General features: G+C 47.7%; 1 protein-coding gene across 2 annotated transcripts in view; it reads left to right on the plus strand.

Annotated features, from left to right (window-relative positions):
* Positions 1-12,127, plus strand: part of LOC119179756 (uncharacterized) — a 46,732-nt gene that overhangs the window by 1,071 nt on the left and 33,534 nt on the right. For both annotated transcript variants that reach the window (XM_075868783.1, XM_075868782.1), the window contains exon 2: positions 2,912-3,105. The gene's annotated coding sequence lies outside the window, so the exon portion shown is untranslated. The remainder of the gene's footprint in view (positions 1-2,911; positions 3,106-12,127) is intronic.

A 12,127-nucleotide genomic window follows, 5' to 3' on the forward strand; every position in this document is an offset into this window, starting at 1 on the left:
CCCGCCTCCCGCAGCAGAGACAACGGTCACCTTCGTTCCGTCTGATGAACCGGACATGATGTCAATGACCCGCACAGAGTTATGGATGGCCTGTACGGGCATCCTCATGTCATCGCTGGGCTTCTTCTGCGTCTGTCTGGGTCTCTCGTACCGGTTCCTGGTGGTCACCCTCGTGGGCTACGTCATGGCGCCCGTCGGAGTGGTCGTCTTCGTCGCTTTCCTGTTTCTGTACCAGACGAGTCGCCGGATCAAGTGCCTGACGGAGCACGGTGCATCGTCGTCGTCGTGGAAGTACGACATAGTCAGCAGCAACCAGATCGATCCCAGAGACGTGCCAATGGTGGCGGTGCGCACGGCGAATGGCTTCAAGACGGTCGTCGCGACGACGGAGCAAGTGGCGTCACTCCGCGCTCCGGATGTGGTAGACGGAAGTGTGAACCACCTTCGGGATAGTCACGTGTGACGCTTTCAGCGTTTCCTGTGCAATCGCTTTCTCACATTTTGCCCTACGTAGAAATACATGTGTATAATATTTGCAACAGCAACCCTGGGAAGTGGGCACTTCACGGGAAGACATCCATAATTACCAGTGAAGAGTTATTCCCAGTTTGTGGTTCTTGAGCACGTTTGTTGATGGCAGTTTCTCAGTTTACGAAGCTAGTCGACGCGCTGGTTCTGGTGACTGTTAACGGCTCTAAGCTGGTGACCAGGTCCGGCTGCACCAATATATTTTTACTAGGGGAGGCATGACAGGCGATTCCCTCCGGTAAAGTTGGGGGAGGGGACATAAAGGCGGGGGACGTTTGCGCTGCATTTTGACGACTATGGTTACTGTTGAGGGGAGAAGCGCAAGAAATTCCAGGTGAAAATTTACCACCATATCTGCGACCTTCCCACTCACTTCCGGGTGCCGCCCCTGCCGGTGACGTTGTAAAGCCAGTGGGTCGGTTTCTTGCAGTGTTGCGAATTTCGCAGCGTCAGCGTTCCTCTAAATCCGATCGTTGTGCAACCTGGTGCGCCAGCACACCTTCGTGATCTCGCGACTCACTGTCCATGGTTCTATGTTAAATGTGCAGCTGTATAAACGTTTGTACATCGTGCAATGCCTTCCATTTTCAGGAACTTCAAGCACTGATGCCACTCTGGAGACCGTCACTAGTACCTCTCGCATGATGACTCGAGCTGATGCCTTTGGCGTTGATTTACCAAGTAAACCAATCAGTCGAGTGTGAAAGAAAACAAGCTTTTCAATGAAGGCAAAATTTAAAATAAAACAATGACGTGCCTTCCTTTGGTCGTCCGCTTTACGGTGGTAAATGTGTGAAGTAAGCAGCTTTTACAACGTTACATCAGGGGCCATCAGCCTTCCCTTTCGTCAAAAATCTGCGTGGATAAAACCCTGTGATCACTGTCGTTTCAGTATTCTTGTCGCTCCTCAATGTTATACGGGCTACACTGGCAGCGCTGCCAGATATCACGCCGTGGCATCGCGTATTTGTGCCTTGCAGCGTAGGACTTGTGACTTATAGCAGGGCAGAAAGTGCGGATGTGTGCCAAAGAAGCTCAACCAAGAGAGAGGTCGGATGATCAGGTCATGTCGGCATAGTAGCTAAGTTACGTTGTGCCCAGATGTTGCAGCAACAACGCTTCTGCATGGCGGAAGGCAGTTCTCGTTTTTTTTTTTCCTTCGTAATGCGTGCTTAGCAGTTACGCAGGCGGGACTACAGTTTCCAGCATTTGTTTTCTTTGTTTGTGTGGCACGCATGCAGTCACCATGTATAAAACAAAAGCGTGAAACTGAAACTGTATATTCTAAAACCAGCGTCGACATTTTAGTCATTCTGTGGATCGGTATTCATATGCTTTTTTTTTGTTTTTTTTACTCCTGACGCCAAATATCCTTTAGAAACGGTTCATATATGAGAAACGGTAAAGCGTGCGTTTCGTGTTGCAATGTTAGCTGACGAGCCCCCCCCCCCCCCCTTCTCGCCCACGGTCATCGCGTCGTTTGACAGCATGTCGTGCTATATATGTAATACTCATTCCAATTGAAACAAAACAAGAACAAGAGAAATTGTGTGCCTTCAGTGAAAACCTCATTGCACTTTGGCGTGCTTGTGAAGTTTGTTTGTGAATGTATGAATTTCCCAAAGCGAAATCAACAAAGCCATGTACTTGAAGTGTATTGTGTAATTATTGCACGCAAGGTATCTTGCTTGTTTTTATTGTTTTTATTTCTGGGGAGATTTTCAGTGCGCGCTCAAGTGCAGATGTAGCTGCTGAAGTGACGTTAGAAAACGAAAGAGTTTTATAAAATTGTAAAATGAACTGGAAAGGAAAGTTCGGCTGTTTATACAAGTTGATTTGTTGGTTTATCAGTTGCAATTTCACCACGTGATTTAATTATTGCTCTGATAGTTACACTTTTCGCATTGGATCTTCAACACAAAATTTTCTTTGTTTGAACTCTTCCAGCATTTATTTACAAGTGACACTGGTCTATATGAGACAAACAATTCAGAGCCTTCCCCCGACTGTGAAGGTGCAAGCCAAGGAAGCAGTGACAATTTGTGACTATCGTTGGTCTGTTGAAGCGAATATTGCTATTGTGTATGTATGCGTTATCCTAATTTACTGGATTGAGAGAATAAAGAGAAGTACGCTCAAAGATCTCGGTAATTGTCTTGCATATGGCACTATTATCTTATCAATGATGGTCGCAAAATGAAATACTGTAGTACACCTGAAACACTGTTGTTTCTAAAGTGCAGAAACGGCATGACATTCGCTTATAAAACAAGTGCTGTTGTCATTGTAGTCAAATAATTTATGTAAGTCTGTCAAGTCAGAGAAACCGTACATCTTTATGCTTACTTTTACGACATTTAGGTTACCTTCTTTTTTTTTGTAGCGAGAGCTACAACGGCCATATTGTCACCGTTTTTCTGTGGCCGGTGGCTGCACCGCGAGCTGAGCCGTTGCCTAGCAACCCCTGCAGCTGGCAGCGCCATCTGGCTTGACGTCAGAGAAGGATCCGGTGAAACCGCGTTGCAACAACACAGGAGGAGCCGGCGTTGCATCGTATATATCACGGAGGAACGAAAGGTAAGGAGAGGCCCTGACGTCACTCGTTGTGAAGCTGCGATGAAGCCGGAAGTCGGCCATATTGACTAGGCAAATTCTCCTCTCTTGTTTACATATGAATGCGAAGCGGAAGGCGCGACTCCCTCTCCGGCTCGGAAAGCACGTGGGCTGCGCAGCGCGTGTGTCGTGACGATCCGAAACTAATGCAACTGGGCTCATAACTCTGAGCCAGCGGGACACCTTCAGCGAAATCGCTTCGTCCGAGTAACAACAGGGAGTAACAGCTCGCCGAGAACGAAGCAACTACGAGAGAACGCGCGCTAGATGCACTGACAACGGCGAGTGCTTCACGTCATTAATTCAGCAACTGTACAGACAACACGATCGGTCGTGCGCCTTCTACGGTTGCATTCCGCCACGCGGCCGACGCAGCGTCCTGCCACTGTGTCCGTGTTCCGCGTGAAACTCACCGGCGTCAGCATTCTGCGACCGTGGTGACTTTGAGCCCGGTGCTAGTGACAGTTGAACGTGGTTGCTGTTACGTTGAGATTACATGCAATGCTGGTAGAGAGTGTACCAAGCGGAACAGAAACTGTGTTTTAATACGCACATGCAAGTTGTTACTGTACACACACAACACGAAACTACGTATGTGCACATAGTCCTCAAGGCGTCTTGCAGGGCTCAACAGCGTCGTCCGTTGTCACAAGCAGGAGCACTGCTCAACCGTCACTGACCTGCAAGGCGTTCGTCGTCATTCAGCTTCGTCATGGTGCCCAACGCAATTTCGCTGAACACTAACTGCTTCATCCGCGTCATCCGCCGCACGACACATGGATATGCACTTGTTCTACGCACTGTTGAAACCCCATGATGGACAAAGGTATTTGTAAACGTTGCTAAGAGTAACGTAACAGCCAGGAGAACACTGCGCAACCAACAACGCGGCGCAGAGCACAGATATTATCCGCCACGGCTCAGCACGAGACCTGGGGAGGCACACATTCCGCCGCCAGCCGTGGCCGCTCACTGCTAGACCAGCTCCACTGCGCAACACGTAACCATAGCAACGCCGCCCTTGTGCCTAGTGAATATGGCCGCCAATTATGTCATTTCCGCCACATTTCTTACGCCCTGCGCCGGCTGGGCATACCCTCTTCTTACTTTTCCTTCCTCCGTGGTATATACCGGGTGTTCAAAATTAAGCTTTATGATTTTTTTAAAATTAGGCGCTCGAAGGCACGTGAGAACCACTTGTGCAAATAAGTTAAGCGGCCAGGGGGACAGAAAGTTAGATGATAATTATCGCTGTCAGCAGCCCAATTACCTAAAATTTAATAATTAACTTTTTACTGGCTGCGGTAAGTTGGCATGTTTATATTGAAAAAATGTAGGCAGTGGTGTTTGTACACAGTTTCAGTTGGAAGATTTTTTCTAGCACGCCTGTGTTCCGAGATATCCGGCTCCAAAGTTTAATTGTCTTTCGCACGATTACGCATGCAAGAGGGTGAGGGTCCGCGCAAAGCTCCTCCCTAAAGTGACGCATCTGTTGCGTGTGGTGTTTAGTGTGTGAAGAGGGTGGAAGCGTAGGCATAGGTGATAGCAATTACCCTTGCCCTCTTCGGCCGGCGAAATCAAAAATCGAAGAACGCTTGCAACCAGTGTCGTAACACGCAACTGCAGAGCCTCTAACGATAGTGGCAGATACCATGCCGAGATAATGGTGCGAGCGGAGAATCTGGATGCCAGTGCGCGTGCGTAATAATCACTAGAGAAGCATGCGTGGTCGTTGCCTGGGCTACGCGAATAGCGTGACTGCTGATGTCCGAGTACTGTAACTTTTATTGAAACAAGAGCAACAACTCCACCAATAATAACTGAAACAGTTTTATCCTTGCTAACGCATATTTCCTGCTGCTACATAAGCATATTTCGGTCATGCACAAATCTCATCGAAACTCTTCACCTCTCAAGACGTCAATGCCCCAAAAAGTGTTCAAAATGCCTGCCTTCGGCAGCAACGCAAAGCATGAACCGCTGTCGCGTCGACTCGATGACTCGGCGCAGTACTTCTGCAGGAATACTCGCACAGGCAGATGTTATCCTGTCCTTCATGTCATTAACATCGCTGGGCTCTGTTACGTAAACTCGATCTTTAACGTAGCCCCAAAGGAAAAAGTCGAGCGGAGAAAGGTCAGGTGATCTTGGTGGCCAAAACATCGCTCCTGCGCGCCCAATCCACTGTTGTGGAAAACGTCTGTCCAACCAGTTCTTCGCCCTGGTAGAAAAATGTGGTGGTGCTCCATCGTGCTGAAACCATACTTGGCGCAGGTCATTCAGGGAAAGACTGCAGACAAGATCATCAATGACAACACCTAATATTTCTTCTGTGTACATCTTTCCGTTCAAGTTGTCCTCAAAAAAGTGAGGTCCGATGATCCTGTCCCCGAGTATGCCGCACCACACATTCACACTCCAGCGAACTTGATGCTTGTGCTGCCTCAGCCAGTGTGGGTTTTCTTGTGCCCAATAATGGGCGTTGTGAAGATTAACACTTCCATTTCGGCAAAACCGAGCTTCATCAGTCCAAATTATTCTGTGCAAAAAGTCATTTTCTTGATCAGTTTTGATGAGGCCCCAATTGCAGAAGTCAACTCGCCTTTCAAAGTCCGCCTCATTTAGGTCCTGATGAAGGTAAACGTGATATGGATGGAACTTGTGCTTTCTTAAAACATTTGTGACTGTTCCGATGCTGCGACCGCACTGATCGGCAATCTGTCGGATGCTGAGCTCTGGCATCGAGGTTACGCACGCGACAACGTCGATTTCAAAGTCTTCATCGACGATTGCCTTCCTGGTCCGTCTCGGAAGGTGGACAGAGCCTGTTGTGCAGAAGCGTCGAAACAGGTTTGTGAAAGTGGGCCTTGTTGGAAGGGGACGGTGTGGGTGGCGAGACGCGTAAAGCTCCATTGCTAACGAAGCGTTGCCATTCATTTCAGCCATTGCAAGCACCACGTCTACTTTTACTTTGGTAGAATACCTCACGCCAGAAGCAGCCATATTAGCTCGAAAGGACTCCACGTGGATTTCCTTGGTAGACCTTCAATGCAGAGACGCTGTGCTCTAACCGGAGGCACCCTAGTGCAGGACGGTCCTGCTAACGCGTTCACAAGAAGATGTCTCAGTGTGATCTAAAGTCACGAAAAAACGTCGCGAAAAATGGTCTCCTGTTATCGCGTTCATCAGGATCATGCGTAAGGCTCATGGCGCACCGCGCTGTCACATTTTGATTTCGCCGGCCGAAGAGGGCAAGGGTAATTGCTATCACCTATGCCTACGCTTCCACCCTCTTCACACACTAAACACCACACGCAACAGATGCGTCACTTTAGGGAGGAGCTTTGCGCGGACCCTCACCCTCTTGCATGCGTAATCGTGCGAAAGACAATTAAACTTTGGAGCCGGATATCTCGGAACACAGGCGTGCTAGAAAAAATCTTCCAACTGAAACTGTGTACAAACACCACTGCCTACATTTTTTCAATATAAACATGCCAACTTACCGCAGCCAGTAAAAAGTTAATTATTAAATTTTAGTTAATTGGGCTGCTGACAGCGATAATTATCATCTAACTTTCTGTCCCCCTGGCCGCTTAACTTATTTGCACAAGTGGTTCTCACGTGCCTTCGAGCGCCTAATTTTAAAAAAATCATAAAGCTTAATTTTGAACACCCGGTATAGAAAGAGTCGCTGGTTGGGATTTATTGGAAGACATGAAAAGTGAGCTGGAGAGACTGGAAGATGTCCCGGACTTTGTCGATGGAATAAAACAAGAAAAGGAGGCAGCGAGCTGAGACGGAGGAAGAACAAGCCGCACGCCTCGAAAAGCTTAAATGCACAAATAACCACGCTAAACAATAAAATTAAACTTGCCTTTCACCCCCTACACATGGAAACTGAGTTAAGCCACAACTTTCTTATTAGTCATATAAAATCTGGATAAGTCAGTTTTATCCCACTATTGATAGAGCGTCAGTTATTGAAACACGTCGCACACAAGTGCGAGTGTAAGCGTCGTTCCTTGGAACTCCGCATTTCTGTACGCACTCCGACGGCGGGCTTCTTGCACCCGAACGCCGTCACTAAAAAGGATGATTTATAATAAAGTTTCCATTAAAGACATTCCCTGAAGTATCAATGTCTCATAAAAACTGACACTATCTGTAGATACTACGAAAGTAGTCAGACGCAGCGAATGTAGAGTGAAACGAGACATACCGACCATCTCCGATTCATATGAACTATAAGTACGAATGGTTCCGTGTTAAGAAAATATGGCCCACGATTTAGAGCACTGTGTACTCTACTATGGGAGAACGCCAGGCTCCCCTAAGACTAAGTCCAACGAACGACTACACGTCAGAATAACAAGAATGGATTGATTAGATTACGTGTGCAGAAAAAGTGTTTAATAATAATTCTGGGTGCTTGATGTGCTTAGAAAAAGTGGTTAACGATTCATAGTACTCGGTACTCTACTATGGGAGAGCTGAAAGCCGTCCCTTGGGTCTCACACTTGATGAAGCCGCATCGATTCGACCATGGGAGAGCAGCGAGCGAAAGAAAGATATCGATGACTTATCAACCGTTAGCTTTCAGCGAATGGGAGCAGCGAATCCTTCAGGACAGATACCGCTCAGTGTGCGCCTTTGTCTCGCCGGTTTTCTGCCGAAATGTAAATGTCTTGCAAAATTACGTTGAACACCAAGCCATCAATAGTCATTTTGATATGTTACTTTTGTCAAGAACAAAGGCCTTTTACCACAGTTAACCCAAAACGCTCGAAGTCACTTGATTTCTATGTGTGTACCACCTGGAACTAATATGTTTCCTTGATAGCAGGTGGCACAGGACAGCTTCATATTTCCCGGTAAGGCTTTGTCCACTGCCGCATTTTTTAGGGGCGAATGCAATAAATCTATGCAAAACTTTATTGCAAATATTTTTTTTTCGGTGAAGGTGGAGCCCTCAATCCAGGGCCCCTGTGGCCTTTGCCATCAAGTTCTGTCGATCAGCTTGAGCTGTTCTTCAGGCTTAGAGCAGGACAGCGCCGCCTCCCACTGCTCCGGTGTTGGCGTACAGTTTATTGGCACTGCCTGTGTGTGTTGACAGGCCCATGTCACGTGGTAAAGTGTGGGGTGTTCTCTGCATAGCGGGCATTTGTTGGCGTATATTCCTGGATAGATTTTACTCGGAAGACTGAGATTGGGGTACGTATTAGTCTCTCCGCTCTCCGCTGTATTCGTAGTAGCAGTGTGTAGCCACCTCTAGTTTATGGGTTGCTCAATAGATGGCGTTGTGTGTGTGTCCTTACGAATAACTAGATGGCGTTAGTGGTTTTCACAGCCTATACACGGAGTGAATGCAGATGAGTAGGGCGAAGCGTCTGACCGTCCGTTCGTGTGTCCATACGCCCGTGCTTCCATCCGCCTGTCTGTCTATCCATGCTTCCATCCATCCATGCGTCCATCCGTTCGTCTCCGCGTCTAGACGGACGGATGGACGCTTCGCCCCACTCATCATCATGGATATTCTTTGATTTTTTGTTTTGTTTGCCGTGAATATGCTGTGATTTTTCTGTTCTGTTTGCTCTGGTTAACATACATCTGATAGCCCGTGTTTATAAATTTTTCTTATACCATAGGCAGTATACGTCGACGTGTTTAAAAAGACATGGTCGACTATTTAGAGTACAATATACTCAACTCATGATTACGGAGTTAGACAAGGAGAGCAGAAAGGTGGGTCTTAAAAATTAATCTGCAGGAAACGAAAGTAATGTACAACAACCTCGGGAAAGAGCAGTGCTTCGAGATAGGTAATAGTGTTTTACAACTTGAAGTGCACTATGTCTACTTAGGGCAGGTAATAACCGCGGAGCTGAACCCCGAGATTGAAGTAACTAGAAGAATAAGAATGGGATGGAGCACATTTGGCAAGCACTCTCAAATTATGTCAGGTAGATTGCCACTAACCCTCAAGAGGAAGGTATATAACAGCTGTATCTTGCCGGTACTTAGCTACGAAGCAGAAACCTGGAGACTTACAAAGAGGGTTCAGCTTAAATTGAGGACGACGCAGCGAGCAATGGAAAGAAAACTGGTAGGTGTAACCTTAAGAGACAAGAAGAGAGCAGAGTGTATTAGGGAACAAACGGGGGTTAAGGATATCATAGCTGAAATCAAGAAGAAGAAATGGACAAGGGCTGAGCATGTAGCACGTAGACAGGATAACCGCTGGTCGTTAAGGGTAACTAACTGGATTCCCAGAGAAGGCAAGCGGGTTAGAGGGGGACAGAAGGTTAGGTGGGCAGATGAGATTAAGAAGTTTGCGGGTATGAATTGGCAGCAGCAAGCACAGGACCGGGTTAGCTGGCGGAACATGGGAGAGGCCTTTGTCCTGCAGTGGACGCAGTCAGGCTGGTGATGATGATGATGATGATGATGATGATACTCAACTATGAGAGATCATTAAGAAAGAAGGAGATAGAGAGAAAAAGGAAGGCCAGGAGGACAACCAGATATTGACATCTTGGAGAGCATGAAGCTGTCCCTCTAAAACCGGACCAGAAAGGAGGCGCACATCAATAACCTCCATTTATGAATATTTAGATTCGTTTACATGCTGTTGGCGTTGTCGCTTTGCTGCTTTTATGGTGTTGGGGCCTTCTATTTTTCCATGCGGAGCATTTCTTGGTCGCATGATGTCGCGCTTGAATGTCGGCGGCGCCGCCATGCTCGCGTCTCGTGCCAGCCCGGGAAGACACCCGCAAAAATGTCGCTCCAGGAGTCATTTAAGGATAAGACACCACCGGGCGTTCATGCTGTTCAGCAAGCCCAGCATGCACAGTGGAAGTTGACCTCTCCCCGCACTCCTTTTTCTCGAACGTGGGCGGTGTTTATACAAGCGGCGGATCGCGCGTTCGGAATCCAGCTAAGGGCGTCTTTACTCGGCTTTCACTTGACTTGACGCTTCGCTTTATTCGGCTAGATACGATTAAAGCAACAGTACATTCAGCCAGTAGGGGAGCATAACCCAACATCACCGCCGCACCACTCGTTGAAGGCAAACGCTTCCCCTTCATTCGATAAATAAGAATAATAAAGACGAAACAACAATCAGAGATTCCCAAATACCCACTTACGCAACATTCACGCGATACCCCCCTTACTCTGCGACGCATTTACTCGAGTTTCCCGTGGAGAGATGCGGATGGGTTTTTTTAGATGCGTGGCAGCTCTTTGACTCATGTGCGTAATGCCGTACGTATGTGCGTCACTACGAACGCGCCGCAAGGCGTTACCCTCGCCGCAGCTGTTGGAGCGGTGCCAAATAGGTCACGCCGAAGCTGCGCGTTGACGTCACGCTCTCTTCGCACGCTTCCCTCACACGTGCGCGCGGACATTGCTATCTCCCTCACCCGCAGTACGCTCGCTGCAGCGCTCACAGCTGCCGGCTCGTCCGCCAGCTCGCAACACACTTCTCTCTCTCACCCTCTCCACCAGCCACAACGCTCGACTGCACGTGAGTGAAAACCATCTTTCGGCTTGTTTATCCACGGTGATACTCACACGATACCCAACCCGCCTGCCATGTCCTTGCGCTTTAAGCAAACGTTTACTGGAGTAAACGCTACATTGAGCCTTGATGTTCGCGTCAAATTGTTCGTCGAGCACCCGCGTCAACGCCCGTTTCAACCGGTTACACGCCGTGCGCACCGCTGCTACTTCGCATCCCATTAGGGTTCCCTTCGAGGAGATGGTTCATTTTAAGTTTCCTTAGTCCTTCGGTATGACAACGAGAATCTCGCGAAGCTTCTTCAAAAGAGTTTAGAAAAAGGAAATAGCTGTATTGAAACAGATAGCGTTCGACCATACATCTCATTGTTAGGTGGCTGCTACTGTGAGAAAGCGGTGCCATCGGCGCCGACGTTCACCAAAAAAAAACCTCACCGACACTCCCAAGTTTGATTCACATATATAACCAATAAAGTGCATGGTGGGATAGCCGCCGCGTAACTGTTGGCAGAGCAATTAGCGGACGCGTTATTCGAAGGTCGCACGTTCGGTCCCTGTCCACGGCAAGTTGTCTTTTCATCCGCTTTTTTTCTTAACATTTACATTACAATTATGTCACATAAGATCCTTTTACTTTCCTTTGCATGATTGTATGTTACATCTCAAGATTATTGTGTCTAACAAAGAAATCGAACCCTTAAGAATACACTTCTTTCCTTCATATGCAATGAAAGTCACATTATTACAACTGAGGATAGGCAGAGTTTTAAACCCAGCTGCCCCAACAGGATGGTGTGTTTAGAAAGAGGTGATTGTCATTGTCAGTGACTTTTTAAAATTGATACTGTCTTGTAGCGGCCGCGAAGAGTCCTGGTGTAAGGGTGCTTTTGAAGCTGGGCGTTGAAGGGGTGCTCCAGATGTGGAGCGCCACCTGCAGCCATAACGTCAAGTGTAGAACAGACTTTTTCTGCCTGTTTTGGCGTCACGTAGGACTTGATTTATCGCGAGCTGGCAGGTGACTAATAATCCCTCGCATATACCTTTAGGTACCAAGTCTGCCAGAACAAGACCCTCGCTATGAATGAAGGAAGTAATTGCGCTCTTAAGGACTCGTTTTGGTATGATGGTCTGTTGGATCTCATTTTTATATAGCGACAGAAACTGCCAGCGCACTCCCTTCTATGCTGTGCAGCAGTGGCGTAACCATACGATGACACGCAAAGCCTGTGCCCACCCCCTCCCCCATTCCTTTTTTTGGCCATGGCACACACAGTGAAAAACGATCATTTCAAGCAGGCAACCCTCTCTGTCCAAAATCAAGGAGGCGTCTCCCCCACTCCCGATAAAAATTCCTGTCTATGCCCCTGCTGTGCAGGCGTTGCGATCTGAACATAAAGCTAACAGGTTGCGACCATAGAGCTTCCTCAAATTAACTGAAGGGGACTCTGGCATTGCAATAGTTCAG

The sequence above is a fragment of the Rhipicephalus microplus genome, chromosome 7 (genome assembly GCF_043290135.1).
Source record: "Rhipicephalus microplus isolate Deutch F79 chromosome 7, USDA_Rmic, whole genome shotgun sequence".
Lineage (NCBI taxonomy): Eukaryota > Metazoa > Arthropoda > Arachnida > Ixodida > Ixodidae > Rhipicephalus > Rhipicephalus microplus.